The 24,158-nt window shown below is 45.9% G+C and overlaps 1 protein-coding gene across 4 annotated transcripts in view; it reads right to left on the bottom strand.

Annotated features, from left to right (window-relative positions):
- Window positions 1–24,158, bottom strand: part of GSE1 (Gse1 coiled-coil protein) — a 717,997-nt gene that overhangs the window by 509,093 nt on the left and 184,746 nt on the right. The gene's annotated exons all lie outside the window — the stretch shown is intronic.

Raw genomic sequence — 24,158 nt, 5'->3', positions numbered from 1 at the left:
TCATCTGTAAAATGAGCTGGAGAAGGAAACAGCAAACCACTCCAGTATCCTTGCCAAGAAAACCCCAAATGGGGTCACAAAGAGTCAGCTATCATTGCAATGTCTGACCAACTACAGCAACAATGTGCCAGTCACCGTATAAAATGCTAGAGATACAAATGCAAACAAAAAGAAAGACAGTCCCTGACCTCATGAAGCCTATATTCTAATGGAGGGGTGCTGGAATGAAGGTACCCTATCACAGGGATATTATTTTAAATTTCAGAGAAAGTCAGAAACAGGGCTAAGGAGGGAATGAAGGAAGGAAGGCCAATGAGCCCATTCATAGAATAGAAAGGTGGCTCTAGGAAGAACTCATCAATATGAGAAAGGGCTGCCACAGTAAAGAGATGTTCCAGGGTGAGAAGGACCCAATGAGGTGGATCTTGCTACCTCCTGAGGCAGTCGTTTTGTATTGTTCTGATCATCATTTTTTTTCTGATCTCCAGCCTAAATTTGCCTCTACCCAGCTTCCACCCACTGCTCCTAGTTCAGCCTTCTGAGGCTAAGCAGAGTATGTCTAATTTTTCTTCCACAAGCAGATCTTCAAAGACGTGGAAATGACTATCATGTTTCCTTCCTTTCTACCACCAATCTTCTCCTGTCTAAGCTAGAGTAACTACTTCTAGTTCCTTCAACTCATTTCATATGGCCTGAACAGGGCTCACCAATATTCTTCTGGTGCACAGAACTAAAGAAAGTACTGAAGTTGCAGTTTGACCTGAGCAAGACCAAAGAGCAGATCCTTAAATCTAACTTAAAACTCATCTCATAACTGCTGAACTTTCAGTTCACCCAAATCCCCAGATCATCTTACAGATGAAATACCATCTTGTTGACTTTACTTTTTTGGACCCATGTAAGACTTTACATTTATTCAATATGATTTTCTTTGATCCAACCAAATGTTTCAGTCTCTCAGATCTCTTTGGATCCTGACTGTTGTCACTGTTTAGGCTTCTCCTCCCAACTTTACATCATCTATGGCTTTGGTAAATATGCCATCTCTTTCTTTATCCACTGAAAAACAAATGTTAATCATCACAGGACCACATGCAGTGCTCTGTGTGGTCCTCCACTGAAGACTCCTCCTAAGTTGACATTAAATTATTAATTACTACATTTAAGGTCCAGCCATTCAACCAATTTTGAATCAACCTCATTGTACTATCCCCTAACCTACATTTCTCTCTCTTTTCCATAAGGACAGCACACAGAGCCGTAACTAGTTAATTCTTGTGCCTGAGGCAGATTCAGTTGGGATATATGTAGGATGGGGGAGAAGGAGGAGGAAAAGTACAAACTAAATACCATCTGGGTCCACTCTCCAGCATAGGGTGGCTCAATATGAATCCCAACAATATGCAATTTAATTCCCTAAACTTTGGAGAAAGGATTACTATTAAAGGGGTTATTATAAAATCTCCATCTAATGGAAAGCATATTATTAACTTCTCAAAAAGGTGAAAATATAGATCCTTGTATTACTGGTATATTCTCTGTGTCACTCCAAAATGGATTTTTATCAGCTGCAAAATTGAGAAACAGGGCTGCAGAAAGCAGGGTATGGGAGGTAGGCATGATAGAGAGGGGACTATGAGCATAGGGAAGAGGCAGGGGGCTGGCAAAAAAGATGAGTGGGGAGAGGTATAGGGATACCATACTGAAGGACTTCAGTAGGAGAGGAGAACTTTCCCCAAACCCCTTCTCTCTAGGCTATGCTGGTGGTCTCTCTTTGATATTGTGGAGGACTTTAAAACCCACTATTAGGAAAGAGTCACTTTGTTCTGAAGTCCCTTCCAGCTCTGGCTTTCTACATTCTAAGGCCTTTCCCAGCTCTGATATCCTGTGTTCTAACATTCTTAGTTCTGACCTTCTATGTTCTAAGATCTCTTCCAGCACTGATAGTCTATGTTCTAAGATTCCTCCTAGATCTGATGTTCCATATTCCAAAGCCCCTCCCAACTCTGACATGGTGTTTACTAAGGTCCTGTCCAGCTCTGACAACCTATGTTTGAAAGGACGCTTCTAGCTCCTGACTTTCTATGTTCTGTGGTCCATTCTAACTTTGGCATTTTATGAGTCTATAGGTTCTAGAGCACCAGAAGACCAGATACTAAAGAAAATGGACAAGGTACTGTAAGCGAAGCTTCATTTTTGAGGTAGCAATGCCAAAGACAGACCTTTGACCATGAGACCCTATAGGGCAAGGTATAAAAAAAATAGTTAGGGCTTCTATTGATATAACCTTGTTCCTTTAAGATATCCACAAGCATTATTTATTTAGGACATTAAGATAACAAGGAAGATATTATAATTACCCCACTTATCAAGGAGTCCTGAGGATACATTTCAAGGTAGTCTTATAGTCAAGAATCAGAGTAGAGAGTAATTACGAACCAGCTTGATCTCTGTAGTTGACCAGAGCACAGTCACTAGGAGGGAGGAAAAAGACATAAGGAAGTTGGGTTTTTTAAAACTATATTCCAAGTGCTGTTGGTTAACCTAAGAGATGAGAGGAGACAGGAAGGATGAGACCCTGGCATATGTGCTCAGCAGCACCTTCTTCATGAACCAGGGTGAGTTGGCACGTCAGGGTGAGATTAGGACTCATGAGGGTGTCTAGGCACAGATATGGGATTTACAGCCTGGCTTCAAAGTTCAAAAGGTTTGGGAGATGATAGAGGGATATGAGATTCCCATTCTGGTGTCCTCTCTGGAATATTCCGAACCAATGGATACCCAGACTTCACTGGAAAACCTCCGGTGACAGGGAGCTCAGTACTTCCTAAGGAAGCTTATTCCACTTTTGGAGAGTGCTACATTGAAAGGTAGATCTGGAGAGGGCCTGGAGAGACCCTATCTGGTCCAGCCCTCACATTTCATAGAGGAAGAAACTGAACCCAGGGGCAGAAAGGACTTGTCCAAGGTGTGTGATTTGGTCCAGTGTAGACAGTAAAGGAACTGCTAAGTTGACTTTTTTTTCCACACAGCAAGCAGAATTTTTCTTTCCAATTTCCCTTCACTCTTCTCCACTCAGCTACCTAAAGGAAACTCTCGGACACTCTGCAAACACCCACCAAGGCACACACTATGCAAAGCTAAAGGTTACAGAGCTTGGAGAACCAAAGGCCTTTGGAAGAGGCCTGTGTGGGAGCCCTTCCTGGGCGCAGGCCTCACCTTTCATTTGCTGACTCTCTCCATTAAGGACACAGCCTCCACTCCTGCCAACTGGGAAGGTGGTTCCTAGCAGCACGGTCACCATGACAGGTAATTAGCGAATCTTGTGGTGTTGGTCACGATGGCATTTTATAACCTATTCTGCTATAGATGTCCACTCCAACCATAGACCTCTCACTCTCATACGCTCCCAAGCCCCAAGGGAGTTTTCACCTTTAGACCAGCACTATGTAGGGGTTTCCTGGGGTCTGGGCTGGTGCTACTTAGAATGTGTCAGAGCATTCAGCCCAGATATATGGTGGATGGGGAGTTGGCAGCTCCCCCAACCTTCAATTAACTCATTTAGTTGCCTCTGAAGCCTGGGTCAGCAGCTAGAGTATTACCAGGATGTTGAATGGTAATTTGATTTATTACATTCACGAAGAGGAGGCAAAATGGGAGGGAAGAAACTGAGGGCAAGAGCGTTTGAGAGAGAGAGGATGATGGGAGGGAGTGAAGAGAAGAAAGGTGAAAGGAAAGAGGAGAGAGGGAGGGAGCACAAAGGAAAAGGGAGAGGGAAGAGGGAAGGGCTGAGGAAAAAGAGAAGGGAAATGGAAAGATGGGAGGAGAGAATAAAGGAAGATAAGGGAAGAGAGAGAGGAGGGTAAAGAGGGAGAAGACAAGGGGGAAAGGAAAGAGTGAGAGAGACAGACAGAGAGAAACAGGGAGAAATAGAGAGACACAAGAGAAAGATAAAAGACAGAAAGAAACAGAGAGAGATGCAAAGAGAGAAAAACAGGAAGAGAGAGAGAGAGAGAGAGAGAGAGAGAGAGAGAGAGAGAGAGAATGAGAATAAAGGCACAGAGAAACAGAAAGGGAAACAGAGACAGAGAGACAGGCAGAGAGGGAGAGACACAAAAACAGAAAGACACAGAGAACAGAGAGAGGGAGAGAAAAAAGAGTGAGGGTGAGAGAGAAAGAGAGAAGGGGAAAGAGATAGACTTTGTCAGAGATGGAGAGATAGAGACAAGCAGAGAGGGAGGAATGGAGGGAGGGAGAGACAGAGAGAGATACATAAAGAGAAACAGAGGAAGGGAGGGAGGGAAGGAAGTAGATTGTAGAAGGAGCTAGGGGGGTAGAGAGGGAGAAATGAGGAAAAGGAGAGGGGAGAGAGTGATAGCTGGACATTTAGGTAAATGCAGAGGGTGAAGAAATGAAGAGGTGCATTCTGTACATCAGTAAGTCCCTGCTCAGCAGCTTTCGTGGTATGCAGACACTGACTGCTAGGATATTAGGCAGCCAGGTGAAGCAGTGTGTATGTAAAGCATTGGGCCTGGAGCCAAGACCTGAAGTTCAAATCCAGTCTCAGACACTTGCTAGCTGTGTGACCCTGGGCAGGTCACTTAACCTCTTCTTGCCTCAGTTTACTCATTTCTAAAATGGGGGTCATAATGATAGCCCCTCCCTCCCGGGGTCGCTGAGAGGATTTGCAAACCATAAGGGGCTCTAGACATGCTACCTGCTATTAGTTGTAGCATCTATTAGTGAAGTGCTGCTTGCTTAGCTTCAAAGCAATGTATGATCTCAAGGTAGGATTATTCAATATGATGGGAAAAACCCTTGATGGGGAGCCTGGGTTTGATTCCTGGCTCAGCTCTTTCTGACCTCTGACTCTGGTTGTCTCTCTGGGCCTCAGTTTCCCTAGTGAGATGCAGGATTCAGAGATTTTGGAGCCAGAAGGACGTGAGGGGTTGTCCAGTCCCAGCCTCTTATCGTGGAACCCAAAGCCCTCGGCTGGAATCCTGGCTCTGATACTTCACTGCTGAAGGGTCAGCCTTCTCTGAGATAAGAGCATTGCCGCAAACGATCTCTAAGATCCCCTCTAGATCTGACATTCTATGACAACCTTCTGTTTAAAATGGAGGGAAGGGGTGGGGAGGGAGTGCCAAGGAGGGTGCGGGCTCCTTGGAAGAGGCCCTGGGCTCTTCTGCAGCCTGGCTCAAGGTCAGGGATGCTGCTGACTTTCTGATGGGTGGCTGACCCTCAGCCCTAGCGGGATCTTCAGGCTGAAGAGCCACCCAGCCACCCCACCCCACCCCACCCCACTCCCACCCCCGCCCGCCCCCAGCTCTCTGGACAGTGGTTGGTTGTTGTTGGTTAGGCCTTGTCTCTTGGGGACGAGCTATTTTTATAATGCCTATCCACCACCACCACCGGCAGCCAGCTTCCTGAAGTCAGCACTTATGGTTTCTGCGGTTTGTTTGTATTTTAACAGGATGGAGTGCACGGTGGCCAAGATGCCATCCAGAAACCCACTGAGGGCATTACCAAGCCCAACAGGGAGGAGCTCTCTGCCCCTCCCCCCCCACCGCTCTCCTCACGCCGATGACCCCACACGTCATAGATGTGCTCATGCACCAATACTGATAATTTCATCATAATAACATTTTGCTAGAGTTTTAAGGTTTGCCCAGAACTTTCCCTTGCAACAACCCTGTACAGTAAGTGATAGAAGTATTTTTATCCCCATTTTTACAGCAGAGGAAACTGAACCCTGGAGAAAGCAAGTGACTTGTTTGGGTCACCCAGCTAGAAAATTTCCAAGTCAAGATCCTGCGTGGGACTCCTGTCTCTGGAAGGCCTTGCCCTCATTCCTGCTTCCATAGGCATTATCCTTTACAGAAAGCCCCAGTGACCTAAGCCTCTCACTTTTTCACAGGTAGCTATACCCACGAGGGTCTAGCAGCCAGATGGCAGGGGAGGGGCTTGGCGGTTTACGGTTCATAGAGATGTAAGGAGATGTATGGACTGATTTGTAGCCTCAGGCAGTACTTAGAAAATTGGTTCTGCCCAGTCCACAGTGCAATGGACCCAAATTTCTGGCTCCTTAGGTGGAAAAACGAGGCTTCCAAATAGCTATGGGTGCATCCTGACTCCCAGATATTCCAGGGCATGGAGATCACTTGGGAGGATATGAAACACCCCAGGGTGTCCACTGTTCACAGCTCTAGAAGGGCCCACTGGGGTCAGCTACCCCACAGAAATGAGCTAGTGATTCGCCCAATTTTATACAAGTACCATGTGTTAGAGACAGGGCTTGAACCCAGGTCATTTGACTCTGGAGCCAGTTTGACTCCTTCCTTTGAGCTGCTAGTGGATTTCTAAGCATTCTTTCTGATATTGCCACTATGAGACATCAAACTAAAAAAATTAGATGCTTTCCTGTAACCCATCATGGGTTTTTTATTCCTACATTTAACCCAAATTGAATATCAGGCCACTGGACCCGGGTGGCTCTGGAGGAGAAAGTGAGGCTGGTGACCTTGCACAGCCTCACTCACTCAAATCAAAGTCAACTGCAAGTCATGTCATCATTTCCCTGATGTCATGGTCCTCTTCGAGAACGAAGGACAAACACAACAACAACCACCAACCTGTTTGGATCCATGTAAGCCCTTAGCACAGGGCCTGGCACACAGTGAGCACTATATAAATGTTTACCATCATCATCATCATCATCATCATTCTATAACAAATGGGAAAACCATTCCTTAATATTACTCTTCACTGTGTAAAGAACTAGGACCTTCTCTTTACCCCCAAATGTCAGCCTCTATCGATGAAGGGACTGGATTAGATGAGGTCTAGCTGTCTAGAGGGCCCTGCCAGCCTGGGGGTTTTGCATTCTATGGTCTCATTCGGACTCCGATGTTTTTTATGATTCTAACTTGCTGCTTCTTCCAAGCTGTGTGGAGTGCATCTCAGACCTTCTGAGACTTCGTTCATCCATTTGCAATCACTCTTCTATATGTCTTTATCCCTCAAAGTCTTTAAAACCTAAAGCAAGAGAGCAGGAGAAAAAAAAAACGTGGAGACCACCTAGGACCTCATTTCACAGAGGAGAAACTGAGGACCAAGGGAAGAGAGTGACTTGCTTAAAACGAAATATGGTTATATATCAGGACCCAAAATAGAATCCAAGTGTTCTGATCCAGCTAGTCTACTGGCTTCAGACCCTTCACCCTCCTGATAGCTCTCCTCTGCAGATGGCTGGAGTTCATCGATATTTTTAAAAATAAATTTTTGTTGATATCTTTTGTTTTCTTTTTACATCACCAGAATTTCCCTCCCAGAGACTCATCTCAAATAACCAATACTATTTAAAAAAAACAGGAAAATAAAATTAGCTAAACCAATCAATGATGAAAAAGTCAGAAAGCAGTAGGCAATGTTCCCCAGCCATGGCCCTCCCACCTCTACAGAGGAGTGTGGTGTGTGCGTGGGGGGGGGCGGGGTTGTCTTCTTATAGTTCTGCTTATTTGCTATAATTTTGCATCAGTTTGTCAATATTGAAAGAGTTCAGTTGTTGGCCTGAGCCGTCCCATCTTTCTCCACTAGCCCGGAAATCTGAGAATTGACTACAGAGAAAACTGATTCTGCTGTTGCTGTCTAAGGTGCCGTCAGAATCAAAGTCATGACACCATGGAATGTCAGGCCTGGAAGGGACCTCAGAGATGGAGTTGAAAACCTTTTATTTTACAAATAAGGAAACTGAGGCCCAGGGAAGCAAAGGGGCTTGTCCCATGTCCCACAGGTTCACTGATGGAAGTCAATGCTTAATTCAGAGGTTCAGTAATTCTGAAAGCAGCAACCGTTTTGGCCAATAGAGTTGCTTAATTTCGTTGTTGCTGTTTTCCCCTCCTGGGATGAATGGAGAGAGGAGCAGATCTGGGAAACTCTGCTCCTTAATTGGAGTGACCTGCTTCATACAGCAACTCTACAGTCACTGTTTGTTCTCTTATCAGCAGGAAGGAGGCTCAAGGTTTGGGGGACTTCCCACCTTGGCTTCTGCCAAAGGGACTTTTCAATTTAGAAACCCCCTCTCTCCTTTCCCTCTCAGAGATGCCTCTTCTTTTTGGGGGGACTTGCACTCCTCAGCTATACAATGCATTTCTCTCAGTTGCAATTTTCCCCAAATGGGCCAAACAGTCACTCAAGCCCCACCAACTTGGCAAGGGGCCAGGGAAAGTCTCTCAGCCCCACCCCAACCTTCCCTGACATTTGTGGGGTATGATGGGGGGACCCTGGCACCAAGGGGCACAAAATTCCCCTAGGATTTCCATGGGCGGTCTGCACACTGCAGCAAAACTTGGCAAATGTCATTATAAAGGACTGTCTTTGGCTAGACTGTCAATCACCTGTATGTCAAAATGCCTTAGGGGGACAGCAGACACAGGTCATTTGCCAGACTCCAATTCTGGGGAAGCCAAGCCCCTCTGTCATAGGATGCCCAGAGGGCCAGGATCTCTATACTTTCCAATGATTTCCTTTTTTCAATTCCCCCTTTCTCCAGGAATCCTTCCTTTGCTATTTCCAAGCCCACTGTCTCATCACCGTATGTTATCAGTCATTAGTCACCAGATATGTGTCTTTGGACACACAAGAGAGCCAACATGGTATAGTAGACATAACACTGAATTTGGGGTCAGAAGACCTGGGTTCAAATCTTAGCTCTGCTAATTTACTGGGTGACCTTGACCAAGCAACTTTTCTTCAGTGGGTTTCAGTTTCCCCTTCTGCAAAATGAGGGGATTAAACTAATTGACTTCTAAGGTTCCTCGCAGCCCTGAAATCCTATGATTTACAAGAGAGTTGCCTGCCGAGATCCCCATCTCCCCTAATCCTGCAGTTTAGTGACATCAGTGAATGACTAGTAAATGTCCAGCATTGTATTGGCCCTTTGGGAAGAGTTCATGTGACAGATACAGGGGCCCCTGCCTTCATGAAGCTTAGTGTCTTAGGAGAGCAAAATGTACTGCTGAATTGTTACTGACATCAAGAGCAGTAAGTCCTGATTCCTGAGGACTCAACACCTTTTCTCCCAACTTTTCCCCTTTCTATGCTCCAGGTTTAGGAGAGGATCTGGCACATAGGACGCACTTAGTAAATGTTGGTTTCCCTTCTTTCCTTCCTTATTTCCCAAACCTACTTCTCTTTTTAAATTTCTTTTTAAAAATTTTTAAAATTTTTGTTAAGGCGAGGACACCACCATCCTTCCAGTGAGCCAGGTTCATAAACTCAGTCATCTTTGACCGTTCAATCTCCCTCATGTCCCATATCTCATCAGTTGCCAAGTCTTATCAATTCTACCTCCATAATATCTCTTGTATCTGCCCCCTTTTCTCCTTTCAAATGACCATGATGCAGTCCAGATACTCATCACCTCCCAAAAGGACGACTGCAAAAGCCTTTTTTCCCTTTAATTTTATTTTTTAATTAACAAATAGCTACTTCCTCTCCCTATTAACCCCCGTTAAAAAAAATAAGAGAAAGAAAACTAAACTCTTGGGACAAATATGCAGAGCCGAGCAGAACAAACCCTCACAACAGCTATGTTGAGAAACATCCCTGTCTCATTGTGCACCTTCAGTCCGTCCCTCTCTGTCAGGAGGTAGGTAGAGTGCTTCCTCACAGGTCCTCGGGAATCACAGCGGGTCCCCACATTGATCAGAGTTCTCAAGGCTTCCAAAGCTGTTGATCTTTATAGTGTCATTATTACAGACATGGTTCTGCTCATTTCACTCTGTATCAGTTCATACAGATGTTCCCAAGTTTCTTTAGACACGTCCCTTCCAATATTCTTCCAGCCCCATCCTTCCATTCCATCCATAAACCATAATTGGCTCAGCCATTCTCCAGCTGATGGGCACTTTCTTAGTTTCCACAAAAAGGCCCGCTATAAATATTTCTGTACAAATGGGTCCTTATTAGGGAGAAGGGGGATGGAATAAGCATTGTATGGCACCTACTAGAAGCTTTTTTTTTTAAAAACAAACATTATCTCATTTGATCCTTACAACGACCCTGGTAGGCAGGTACTATTACTATCCCCATGTAACAGCTGAGAAAACTGAGGCAAACAGCAGTTAAGTCACTTGACCAGAGTCACACAGCTAGGGAGGATCTAAGGTTGGATTTGAACTCAGGTCTCCACCTGGGACACTACCTAATCACCGGTGGCTCTCCTTCTTTATTCTGGACACACTGGCCTAGTTGCTTTTTCTCATACCTGAGATGCCATTTCTTCCACCTTTGCCTTGGCTCCATGCCTGAAATATTCTCCTGTCTCACCTTTCCACGCTCAGTCCAAGTACGACCTCCTACATGACACCTCTCCTCACTTCCTCCCCCAACCCCCACCCCACTTGTGACTCCTTTTCTCCCCATCCCCCACAAATCATTCCATATTTACCTTGGACACAGGGGATTCCACAAGTCTCAGGGCAATTTCAAGCTTTCATAGCTTAAAACTGCACTCAAACTTTCAGCACGCCCTGAATATTTTATATTTATATCTACTTGTATGTGTTCCCTACCCTCACTTCTCTCACCATGGAACATAAGCTCCTTGAGGGCAGATACTGTCTTGGCATCCTTAGCACCTAGCCGGGCACCTGGCACATAGTGGGTGTTTAATAAATGTAGGCTGGGTTGACATTTTTAAGGTTTACAAAGCATTTTCCTTATAGAACAACTTTATGCATTAAGCAGAACAAATATCGTTATCCCCAGTTTGTCAATGAGAAACATCTTTCACAGAGAGAACGAGTGACTTGAGCAGGGTCATACAAGAGCTCGAAGGAGGGAAAATTTGAAGCTGGAAAGGGCCTTCAAGGTCACTGAGTTCATTTTCAAGATGAGGCCCAGAGAGAGGTCGGAAGCTTGCTTGCAGTCACACGGCTGGGAGGGCCTGAGTCAGGACTGGAACCGAGTCCTTCCTGGCTCTGCGTCCAGCATTGTAGCCACCGTAGACCAGTTGTACTCAAAGTGTGGTCCTATCAGGATCTCTGCAAAGTCAAAACTATCTGCATGAGAATACTTAGGCCTTTTAGGGCAGCTAGGTGGCTCCATAGCTCACAGAGCGCTGGGCCTGAAGTCAGGAAAACCTAAATTCAAATCCAACCCTGCATGTGTACTAGCTGTGTGACCCTGGGCAAGTCACTTCACCCTGCTTGCCTGTTTCCTCACCTGTAAAGTGAGCTGGAGAAGGACATGGCAAACCACTGCAGTATCTGTGCTAAGAAAACCCCAAATGGGGTCACAACTGAAACGACTAAACGACAACACTTAGGAATGTTAATTTTTAATATGGAAAACATTGGTAGCTATAACCCACGTAAACAAAAGCTCTTGGTATGGCGGGGCGGCGGGAGAAGGGAGAAGTCCTCCATAATTTTTAAGCGTGTCAAGGGGCCTTTGGACCAAAAAGTACAAGGCTGCATTTCACCACGCTGGGTTAACTATCATGGATTAATAATAACAGTATAATTAACAGCCAGCATTTATATGGTGCTTTAAAGTCTACAAAGTGCTTTATAGAAGCTAACTCGCTTGAATGGCACAAAAGCCCTGAGAGGTAGGTGCTTTTATTATCCCCACTTTACAGGTGAGAAAACAAAGGCAGACTAAAGTTAAGTAATTTGCCCAGGGTAACACAGCTAGAAAGGAGGGAGGTATTCTTAATATTATTATTATCATTATTATTATTATTATTATTATTATTATTATTATTATTATTATCATCCTGATTTTACAGATGAGGAAACTGAGGCAAACAGAGGTTAAATGATTGCCTGGGGTTACATAGCTAGTTCTTGAGGCAACATTTGAACTCAGGTCTATCTGGACTCCAAGTACTGGGCTAGTAAAGCGCCAGAGCCAAGATTTGAACCCACAGGGTCACAGGCTCATAGGATTTAGAACCAGAAGGGGCCTCATTTGGGGCTTTTGACCTCAAAGCCGATGTTTTCCCTGATAACCCAAAAGGCCACAGGACTTCAGAGCCAGGAGAGTCCTCAGTGGGCCGGGATGCTTGGGCGAGGCTTCAAGGAGGAAGAGAGGCTTGAGGTGAGACTCAGACAGGGAGATGGAGGAGGAAGGGCATCCCAGCCAGAAGTGCACATGGCTCATTTCACAATCCGGAATCGTGAGTGAGCTCACCTGGCGGGCAGAGAGGCTTGGTGTGGGGGAGTCCTTGAAGACCAACTTTGAAAGGCAACACTGGAGGATTCTAAGTTAGCAGGGCCTCGGAGGTCCCTTAACCCAACTCAGTCACTTTATAGACGATAAAACCAAGGAGAGGTTCAAGGGCCTACCCAAAGTCACACAGATAGTAACACAGGTGGGGTTTGAACCAGGGCCCTGATTCCAAAGAAGTAGGGCTTGAATGCCAAGTTAAGGATTTTATCTTAAAGGAAGATCCTTGGGTGCTGAGTCAGTAACATCATCTAAGACCTCTGTCACAAATGGATGCTTTCAGAAGCCCCCTCCCTCAAGAAATTCTTGCTCAGTGTTTTGCTTCTTCCCCAATTGCCTCATCTCTAAATTGAGGGGCTGGACCAGCTAACTTCCAAGGTCTCACCTAATAAATGTTTATTTATTGATTGACTGATTCTCAGTCTGGCCTTCCACGAATTGATAAATTTACACGGTGGAGACATTCTGATGTTGGGGGGGGGGGCTCTGATCCCGGAGAAGAACTTTCCTAGGATATAATGGTGTAATGATAACAATAAAAAACATTTCTAAAGATTTGAAAGGTTTACAAAGCACTTTACAAATACTATGCTTTGATCCTCCTACGACCCTGAAAAGTAAGCATTATAATTAACTCTATCTTATAGATGAGACAACTGAGGCTGAGAAAGGTTAAACATTTATCAAGTGCCTACCCTATACCATGGGGCCTGAACTCATCTTCCTGAGTTCAAATCTGGCCTCAGACACTTACGATCTGTGTAACCCTGGCCAAGTCACTTAACCCTGTTTGCCTCAGTTTCCTCATCTGTAAAATGAGCTGGAGAAGGAAATATTACATGTTATGATTCTGATATATCAGAATCAGTTACATATTTCTGGTATATATTCTGATATGGATTGATATATCATGATATAAAGTGATGTATATTGTGTATTGTAACATATGGTATTTTATATCTGTTTCTGATAGATATTAGAATATATCGAAATAATAATAATATATCAGAATCAGATCTAAAGTTATGTACATATACATACAGATACACACACACACACACACATACACACACATACGTAAGCTTCCGAAGGACAGAAGGACAGGGACTTTCTTTTTATCAATTGCACCCCCAGTGTTTAGCACAGTGCCTGGCACACTGTAGGCACCTAATAGATGTTTACTGGATTATTGGATTCTGGTGATAATAAGGAGTCAGTGGAATTTAGGAAGAGGAGGGTTAACATGGTCAGATATGTGCTTTAGGTTAAGTAACTTGTCCAGATTCAACCAGCTAGTCGTTATCCAAGACAGGATTTGAACCCAGGTCTCCCTGATTCCAAGCCCAACACTAACTCCACCACACCCCTTCACCATCACCTAGCTGGTTTCTTCTACATTGTTAAAGACGCAAATCTGGGCCTAACCCCAAACTCCGAAGATGGGCTGCAACAAGAGTGACCTCTAGTGAAAAAGGTGAGGTCTTTCACATCGGGCCCTAAGAAAGAGGCCTCCCTCCCCCTCCCCACCCTTCCTTCCAATCAACTGCTCCCTAATAGTCCTGCAGTGGGATGTAGGGCATGGGAGCTCGGCCAGTGACTCAGTTACTGATGATGGTCATTCCGCAAATTGGACAGACAAGGGATTCATTAGGAGCCTTTCTTAATGTAATGATGAATTCATTGAATTCTGATAAGGTCACCCTTTAGTAGGTGGGATAAATTGTGGCTGATCTCTTGTCAGGCTGACTCCGAGTCATAGTGGATTAAATTAATAATGATTAATTGGGTCTCCTGCAAGCTGAAAACGCCAAGCACTGTGCACGGATTAGAGAGGCTGCCTGAATGTTCTCCCTCTCTCTCTCCCTCTCCCTCTCTCTCTCTCTCCCTCCCTCTCTCTCTCTCTCTCTCTTTCTCTCTCTCTCTCTCTTTTGCTCTGTCTCTCTCTGTCTCTCTCTCTCCTTCTCTCTCTGTCTCTCCCTCTCCCTTCTCTCCTCTTCCTCTCTCTCTCTCTCTCTCTCTCTCTCTCTCTCTCTCTCTCCTCCCTCTTTTCTCTGTGTCACACAGCCCCTCCCTTTAGCTGACAGTCACTCCATAGAGGCACACGGTGGGGCAGCTGAGTCGGCTCCCCCAGAGGACGCCGGTTTGGGATGTCAATTTTCTTCATACCTTAGTGGGGGGATGCCCAGGAGGCTCATTGGTTTTAAGATCCATGGACTGTGCAGGATAATCCCCTCCTGCCCCCTGAAATCCAAATTGCCTGTTTCTGCCTGGTAGGCACATAGTCACCACTGGCCGGAGGCGACTGATGAACCCTAGGACACATGGGTAGCGTTATTTGTCAGCACAAGAAGGCTGGCCAGCGTTCAGCCCTTGTGAGCAGACTTGTTATCACAGGGCAGCCAGCAGCTTCCCTTTCTGGAAGGAAAATGACAGAATTAGAGGGGGTGAGCAGGGGAGAAGGAGAGAACATGCCAGTGACCCCCTGACTGCTGGAAATGAGTTTCCAGGTTGGGGGTGGGGGTGGGAGGGGCTGAGCAGCACCACCCAAACGTCTGGAGCTGCCAAGCACCGAGTCCCTGGGGAGAGGATCAATACAGTGGAAGACAAAGGACTCAGGAACTTGAATAAAAATCTGTTGTCCCATGCTTACAAAGGCTGAGCTCTATCACAGAAGGACAGGATCATAGAATTAGGGGTGGATTGGGACCTTAGAGGCCTTTGAGACCAACTGCTTCATTTTATCTGACATGGCTAATAGACATCTAATCATAATAGACATCTAAGGCAAAATTAGAACTCAGGTTCTCCTGACTCCAAATCCAGGTCCCTATCCATGTCTACCACTCTGTTTCTAGCAGGAAGGTATGCACTTGCACTTTGTTTTCCAGGAACAAAGACAATGAATAATAGTGAACCATCCTTGCCCCCCCTACCTGGTACCCCATTGTAACCCGAGGTATCAATTTGTAAGATGGATTCTATAATTCAATCAACATTTATTAAGCACCTACTACATGCCAAGCACTGTACTACAAAAAGAGGGAAAAGACAGTAGATGTCCAGTCTCTGAATTCCAAACCTGCTTCTTTAGCTGCCTTCAGGATGCCACACCAGCCCCTCCTTTCCAAGCCCAAAGCTTTTTCTCTCTGAATCCTGACTTTACTGGTCTCTCTCCTCTGAACTCTCTTGTCTAATTGTTAACCCCCTCCCTAAACTGTGACTCCTGGGAGTGATGGTGTGAGAAGATGGTGGCATCAAGTAGCAACATCTCTCGAGAGCTGCTCATCTGATGAGAAGGGAAGCACAGAGAAAGAAAACCACTCAAACCTAAGACGGAGAGGAAGCGCCCTGGGCAGGAGCTGCTGGGGAAGGCCGCAGATTTCCTGTTGATGAAAACTGTTTCTGATCTCAATTACCCAGTTTCTTTGGAAAAGCGGAATGCTTCCAGATTCAGAATTCCCTTTGGAGACCTAAATGGTGCCTGCCTCCCTCTGTCCCCTGGTGGCCCAAAAGACAGCTCATTGTCCTTCTGCAGAGAAAGCAGAGCCTGATGCTGCCCTGGAGGGCAGAGATGAGCCTGCTTCTCATTCCTACATCTGTAAAACAAGCAGGATCCTGCATGACCTCCCGAGGGAGGCTGGAGAAGAAGCTGACAATATGAAAGAGGTCAGTTTAAAAATAAAATCGCTGTCAAACCCCAGAGCAGTCATCCAGTCCTTCTTGATTTGGTTCAGATTAAGTAAAGGCCAAAAGAATAAAATTTCGGGTCTCGCCACCCCTCCCTGTAGGCAGAGCCCAAACCTAGGGGATGTCTCTGCTGCACTAGCGGAGGGCAGACAGAGAAAAGGAAGCAACAGGGAGATGTACATTTGTAAATCTACTCCTAGGAGGGAAAGAGGGGGGAACAAAAATACAGGAGACCCCACAGGCTAGGGTAATGGTGCCTCTGAGAACGAACTTCATCTTGAACCAAGTGTTAAATTTCCCTGGTGAATCCCAACCACCCTGAGGAGCAGGTGGTATTGGGGAAAGAATCTGGGCTGGGTGTCTAAAGGTCCCGATCTTAGTTTTGCCTACTTTTGATGAGTCAGAGGCTTCAGAGGCTCACTACCTGGAGAAGACCTTCCAAGTCATTTATTCCAGACTCTTCATTTTACAGATAGCTGGCACAGCCCTTTACCAGGACTCAGGGAGATCTGAGTTTGAACCCTGCCTCAGACACTTGTTAGCTATGTGACGCTGGCAAAGTCGATCGACCTCTCAGCCTCAATTTCTCTATCTGTAAAAAGAGGGAATGGGTAATAAGAACAGCCACCTCCCAGGGTTGTAAGGATTAAATGAGATCATATAAAGGATGTTCCAAAGATAGGAGGTCAGTTTGAAGCCATTAAAGCTTTAACAATTTAAAAGTACACTAAGATTTTTGGAGTACTCTGTATATAAAGGACTTTGTAAATCTTTAAGCTATATAATCAATATATAGATCATGTAGATATTATTATATATCTGTCTACCTTGATATATCCATCTATAATATAGTGCCTGACATCTATTAAGTGCCTTATAAATGTTAGCTATTATTATTTAATGCATATATACATATGTACATATGTGATTGTTTGGTTGTTCTCAGTCACATCCAACTCTTTGTGACTCCATTTGGGGTCCAGAGATACTGGAGTAGTTTGCCATTTCCTTCTCCAGCTCATTTTAGAGATAAGGAAACTGAGGCAAACAGGGTTAAGGGACTCACCCAGGGACACACAGCTAGAGTCTGAAGCCAGATTTGAACTCAGCAAGATGAGTCTTTCTGACTGGAGGGCAAGCATCCTATGCACCACGGTGCCACCTAACTGCCCTGTGTTTGTATATCTATCTATCTATCTATCTATCTATCTATCTATCTATCTATCTAATCTATCACCTATCTATCTGTCTATCTACCTATCTGTCTATCTGTCTGTCTGTCTATCATCTATTATCTATCTATCTGTCTATCTATCTATCTATCTGACACACACATATATAAACTACTTGTTTAGGTTTATTATTATTATACAAACTAGTTGCTTAGGTTTATTACTATCACAAATAAGGACACTGATGCCTAGGAAGGTCAGAGGATGAAAGAACTAGAGCTGGAAAAGCCTTTGGATTTTGGTCAGTCCAACCACCTCATTTTATGGAGGAGATATCTGAAACCCAAGGAGACAAACTGCCTCCCTGCCCAGGATGATGCTCCCCTGGAGGTGACATCTAAACCTGGGTCTCTGAGCCCACAGCCAGCTCTTTCCCCAAGGCTCCAGTGGAAGAGTTGAGATGTCACTCCAGATCTTCTGACTCTGAATCCAGGGTTCTCCTCAAGCCTGTTTCCTCTTTGGTAAAATGAACGGGTTGGCCTAGTTCAGGGGTCCTTAACTTTGGGGTCTGAGAACTTGGCTTTTGTTATATTTTGGCAACTGTATTTCAATATAAGTGGCTTCTTCTGTAATCCTATGAATCTTATTTTATGGCTTTAAAAGCATGGTTCTGAGAAAGGGTGCATAGGTTTCACCAGACAGATTGCCAGAGGGGTCCAAGACACAAACAGGGTTAAGAAGCCCTGGTCTAGACAGTACCTAAGGTCCCTTAGGTAGCGCTAACATTTATGTGTCTATCACTTTAACTTCTATCATTCCAATGAACTTGGTCTATACTATTGTCATTTCTAGAGAAGCTAATGAAGGGAAACATTAGAGCATAAAAATGCAATCCTTTAATATTGACCCCCTGGAGTGTGTCTAGAGGTGGTTACCAGGATGGTCAAGTGTATGCAAGCCAGTGGATTGGGGGTCCAGAGGCCTGGATTCTAGGGCCTGCCCTTTGAGTAGGCGGCTTTTTGACTTTGAGCAAGAGGCTTCATCACATAGGTTTCGATGTTCTCCTCTCTAAAATGATGGGAGTTGGATGAGATGCTATCTGAGGTTCCATCCAAATATAACAGCCTTGGGGAGCAGGGAGGAGATGGGAGTGTTGAGTTAGGTGGGAGGTGTTTATGGGAAAAGGGTGACTCTTACTACTGCTTCGATGGATGGAAACTTGGGGGACCTGGCCTTGCCACTGGCTGCCTGTGTGACCTAGGAACAGTCACTTCTTTCTGTGGGCCTCAGTTCCTTCCTCCACTCAATGAGGGAGATATTTCTCTCTCTCTCTCTCTCTCTCTCTCTCTCTCTCTCTCTCTCTCTCTCCCTCTCTCTGTCTCTCCCCTCTCTGTTTCTCTCCTCTCTTTCTCCCTTCCTCTCTCTCTCTTCCTCCCTCTCCACCTCCCTCCCTCTCCCTCCATCTCTCTTCTCTCTCTCTTTCTCCCTCTTCTCTCTATTTCTCTCCTCTCTTTCCCTCTCCCTCTCTCTCCTCCCCCTTCCCTCTCTGTCTCCTCTTCCTCTCTACCCCCCTCTTTCTCCCCTCTCTCTAGTCACAGAGAGATTCCAAACCACTGCTCTCAATCTCCTAATTAGGCTTCAGACCTTCAGCATTAGAGAAGCATCTCCATCTGGCTCTGTCTGGGTGGGAGGAGGGGGAGGAAGGGGGGAGCCCACTGAGCCAGTGGAGGTCACTAAACAACCAGCAGCTGCCTCCACCTCGCCTTGTGTCTTGCACACACACTGAGACCCCAGGGCTGCACTGCACAGTCTGAGACCCAAGCCCCCAGGACTCCAGGGGGCCATTGTCACTCCCTGTCCTCAGCACCCTAAGGTGCTAAGGCATAATCTTCCCTGCTCTTCACCCCATAACTGGCCCCCCCCCAACTAAAGACATATTTGTGTCTCTCCCTGCTAATGCATCAGAAAACCCCAGGCCAGACTGCACGAGGAGAACATAGCAGGGGTCTGATCCCTGGTGCAGGGGCAGAGGCTTGCTCCCACATGTTTTATTTCGTGTGTTCTATAGGTGGTGGCAGCAGGGCGTGGATGCCACATCACTGCCTGTGGAATGAAGCCCCTTGGGCAGAGTACCCAGACGTGGCAATCCCATTCGTTTTTCTCTGGTAACTTCCTACATCCCATCAAGCACAGCTCAAGCTGTTTCAGCTGCAGCCTGCCTTTATTGCCAAGGACAGGAGAAACACATCTCATTGTAGGATTTGTATAGGGGTTCTGCTTTCCTAAGTCGCTTGCCATTCCCAGGATCCCATCACACTGACGGTCTAGCCAGCCAGTCAGCAAGCATTCACTGAGTTCCTACAAGTGCCAGGCATTGTACCAAGGTCTGGGGATACAGAGAGAGGCAAAAACATGGCCCCTGTCCTCAAAAAGCGTACATTTTAATGAAGGAGACAGAGACACACAAGCAACTATAAGCATATAAGATAGAGATAGTGGGGGTGGGGTGGGGAGAGAAAGAGATAGACAGACAGAGAGACACACACACACACACAGAGAAACAGAGACAGATAGAGGGAGACACAGACAGAGATAGAGAAACAGACAGAGACAGAGAGACAGACAGTGAGAGATAGAGACACAGGCAGAGAGAGAGACAGAGATATAGAGAGATAGAGAGACAGAGATATAGAGAGATAGAGAGACAGAGATAGAGGCAGACAGAGAGAGACAGACACAGAGAGACAGATAGAGAGAGACAGAGACAGAGAGAGACACACACACAGAGCCAGAGACAGAGACAGATAGCGATGCAAATAGAGATAGATAGAGACACAGACAGAGATAGACAGAGAGACAGATACACAGAGAGAGATATAGAAGGAGACACAGGCAGAGATAGAGATAGAGACAGAGACAGAGACAGACAAAGAGAGACAGACAGACACACACAGAGACAGAGACAGAGAGAGACACAGACAGAGGTAGATAGAGATGGACAGACAGAAAGAGAATCAGACACACATACAGAGAGACAGAGACACAGGCAGAGATAGATAGAGACACAGACAGAGATAGATAGAGACACAGACAGAGATAGATAGAGACACAGACACAGAGAGAGATAGAGAGACAGAGACAGAGGCAGACAGACAGACTCAGAGAAATAGAAAGAAAGACAGACACACACAGAGAGAGATAGAGAGTCAGACAGAGAGAGATAGAGAGACAGACAGAGATAGAGGCAGACAAAGAGAGAGACAGAGAGAGTCAGAGACAGAGGTGGGGGGGGGGAAGTGGAGTGTAGCATCAGAAAGAAAGATGGATGGTGGGGAGGGGACCACTAGACTAAAGAACCAGGCATCCTCTGTCACCTTATCTCACCCTGTAAGCCACTAGTCAATTTGGCCAGTTATTACCTGAGGGTTATTTTAGAGGTAGAGAGGAGAACATTGGACTTGGGGTGAGAAGATGAAGGGGTCAAAGACTGGCTCTGCTACTGACTGCCTGTGTGGCCTTGGTGGTCAATAAACTAACCAACAAGTATTTATTAAGCATTGACCACGAGCCAGGCGCTGGGCTAGGGGATGGACAAATCACCAAACATGAAATGATCCCTACTCACTAAAAGCTTACATTTGAATGGGGGAAGGGGGACAATTAGGACATATGTAAATATATACGGCATAAGCATAAAGTTAATAAACACACAGAGTAGTGAAATAAGAGGTCATTTGGGAGGGGGAGGGCACTAGCAATTGGGGCATCAGGAAAGGCTTCATTCAGAAGATGGCAAAGGGAGAGAGCGATGGCCAGTGCAGAGGTGTGAAGATGGGGGATGAAGGGCCATATGTGAGTCCCTCAGCTTTTCTGGGGTTTGGTTGGTTTTTTTTAATGGGTAGGGCTTGGCAACCCCTTGCAATGAAAGGCATTCTCCTAGCTCCTTGGAGCTGTAACAGGAGCAAAGAGACCAAGAGTCAGGTCGTCTTGCCACACCGGGAGGATGGCCAGAAGTGAACAAATTTCCCAGCAAATGTGAGTTTAGGCTGATTTGACAGAGGCACTGTGTGCAGAACAAGGGAGGTGATGCTCCCAGAGTCCTTTGCCCTAGTCAGACTGACACAGGCTGTCCACATTCCATTCTGGGTACCACATGGAAGAACATGGACAAACTGGAAGATGCCTAGAGTAAGGTCAGAGGAATGGTGAAGGGACAGAAGACTGTGCCCTAGAAAGACTGATTAAAGAAAATGGAATTGTTAAGCCTGGAAAAGCAAGCAACAGGGTCTAATGGGAAAAAGCTGTGGATTTGGGATCAGAGGGAACGGATTCGAATCCTACCTCTTTGGTTTACTACTTGTTAGACTACGGACAAGTCTTTTTGCCTTTGCCGGCTTCAGTTTACTCTCTTGAAAAATGAGTGGAATGACTTGGGAGCTATTTTCAGGGATTTAAACGACTGTCATCATGACAGAAGGATTAGACTCCATGGGTGCCAGAAGTTGTAGGGAGGCAGATTTAGGCTCCATGTCAGAGGTGTCCCACAGGGGACCAAGTTGCCTCCGCAGGTTATGATACCTAGCATTTATACAGCGCTTTGGGACAGCTAGGTAGATGAGTGCATAGAGTGAGCGCTGGGCCTGGAATCAGGCAGACCCGAGTTCAAATCCAGCTTGTAACCCTGGGCAAGTCACTTAACCTCGGTTGACATTAATCCATTGGAGAAGGGAATGGCAAACTACTCCAGTATCTTTGCCAAGAAAACCCCATACCAGGTCATGAAGAGTTGGACATATCTGAACAACACCCACAACACCAACAGTAACACTACCATTAACAATAACAACCATGCATTTTAAGGCTTACAAAGCACTTCACAAATATTATCTCATCTAATCCTCACCATAACCCCTGGAGGTGGGTGCTGTTTGTTGTTGTTGAGTCATTTTCAGTCCTGTCTGACTTTCCATGACCCCATTTGGGGTTTTCTTGGCAAAGATACTGGAGTGGTTGGCTGTTTCCTTCTCCAGTTCGTTTTACACATGAGGAAACCGAGGCAAACAGAGATAAGTGACTTGCCCAGGGTCACTGGGCAATGGGTGTCTGAGGCCACATTTGAACTCAGGAAGATGAGTCTTCTTGACTCCAGGCCCAGTGCTTTAACCACTGCACTACCTAGCTGCCCAAATGCTATTAATATCCCTATGATACAGATTAGGAAACAGAGACAAGCAGAAGTTCAGTAACTTGCCCAGGGTCACCAAGCTGGTAAACTTCTGAGGCTAAATTTGAACTCAGGTCTTCCTGACTCCAGGTCTAGGACTCTAGACACTTCATCTAGCTGCCCCTGGTAAGCTTGCTTTCACAGTGCCATCCTCAGCAAAGGCTGGATGCCCAAAGGTTAGGGATGTTACAGAAGCGATTTATCTTCTCCTGCAGGTTGGGAGGTCTCTCACACATTGGGAGGTGTCTTGCTCTCTGAGATTCCGAGATCAGTCCAAGCCCCACTCAGAGAAAAAGCCCTGAGACAGGCCCATAAACACACAGACCTCCTCCCCTGCCCAAACCCTAAGCTGCGGGCTCTCCTGCCATTTCAGAGAGCTCCGTCTGTGACACTCCGGCAGCAAATGGTGTCTCTGGGGAGGCAGACGCTTCTCTCCTCCCCTCCCGCCCACCTCCTCCAAGGCTGTGTTGGATAAACAGAGCTGCACCTGGTTAATTACTTTAAAAGCTTACGAGGCCTCTTTTGTCAATGGTGGGGGGTGGGATTAGCAACAGCAGCCCCTTCTCACCACTAAAGCATCACCCGCTAAATAGGGTCTTTCAGTTTCAAAGAGCTGGATTAGAAGGTCTTTCTGTAAAGCATCCTCCCAACAGGCTCGGGATGCAAACACAGACAGGGTACAGGCGAGTCACATCAACCCTAAATGGAAATTCCATGGACACAAGACTGTTTTCACTTGGAGCTGCCCTTTGGGGAGACTAGAAACTGAGCCTCAGTTTCCAAACCCTTCATCTATAATGGAGATCATATCTATTCCCATGACCTCATGATTCACAGTGTTTTAGGATTCCTCCCTTCTTCCTTTGCCATTCATGGAGGGGAAGGAATTCTGGCCTCAGAAATTGGGAGACCTGGGTTCAAATCATGTCTCTGACACTCACTAGCTGTGTGAGACTGGACAAGTCACTTAACCTTGTTTGCCTCAGTTTCTCCATCTATCAAATGAGCTGGAGAAGGAAATGGCAAACCACTACAGCGCCTTTGTCAAGAAAACCCCAAAAGGGGTCATGGTGAGTCAGGTACAACTGAACCACCACCACAACAACAAACATTAGGCTCTCTCCTAATTCCAAGGTCACTTCTCTTTTCAATGGACCTCGGTGTCTCTCAGTGCTCAGCAGTGTTACTAGATACTGAGGGGGAAACGAGAATGGAGACATACTTCTTGCCCTCAGACAGCCTACAGTCTGGCTGTGGAGATGAGGATAGATAACACACAAGTGGGGATGTTGAGGGATATGGGAAGTAAGTGGTAATGGTGTCTCAAGGAAGGAGAAGCTGCTGCGGACCAGGATGGCCAGGGGAGACCTCAAGGATGAAGAATCTTTGATTCTGTTGATAAGGGCACTCCCTCCATTGATGGCAGCTAGGTGGTCCAGGTGCCAGACCCAGAGCCAGAAAGACTGGGCCTTGTGCCCAATATCTGGGTAACCTGGGGAAGTCAGACTTTCTTTCTGCCTCAGTTTCTTTATCTGTAAAATGTGGCTAACAATAGTACCTACCTCCCAGGATTGTTGCTGTGAGAATAAAATGAAATACCATCTGTAAATTTTAAAGCACTATGCGAATGCTAGCTATTATCATCATCGTCATCATCATCACCACCACCACCATCGTCATTTTAGTAGCAGGTCTTGAGCAATTACTGAGTTTGAAAGATCCAATGAGGTGCAGGACCAGCGAGTCTTATCTTTTGCTCTGCTTCTATGTACTGTAGTCAGTTGGTCAATAAACATTTATTAAGTGCCTACTATACATCAGGCACTGTGCTGTTCCCCAGC

This window comes from Trichosurus vulpecula, chromosome 3 (assembly GCF_011100635.1).
Source record: "Trichosurus vulpecula isolate mTriVul1 chromosome 3, mTriVul1.pri, whole genome shotgun sequence".
NCBI classification, from domain to species: domain Eukaryota; kingdom Metazoa; phylum Chordata; class Mammalia; order Diprotodontia; family Phalangeridae; genus Trichosurus; species Trichosurus vulpecula.
The sequence above is the reverse complement of the archived record's forward strand: the minus strand, read 5'-3'. Positions and strand labels throughout refer to the sequence as shown.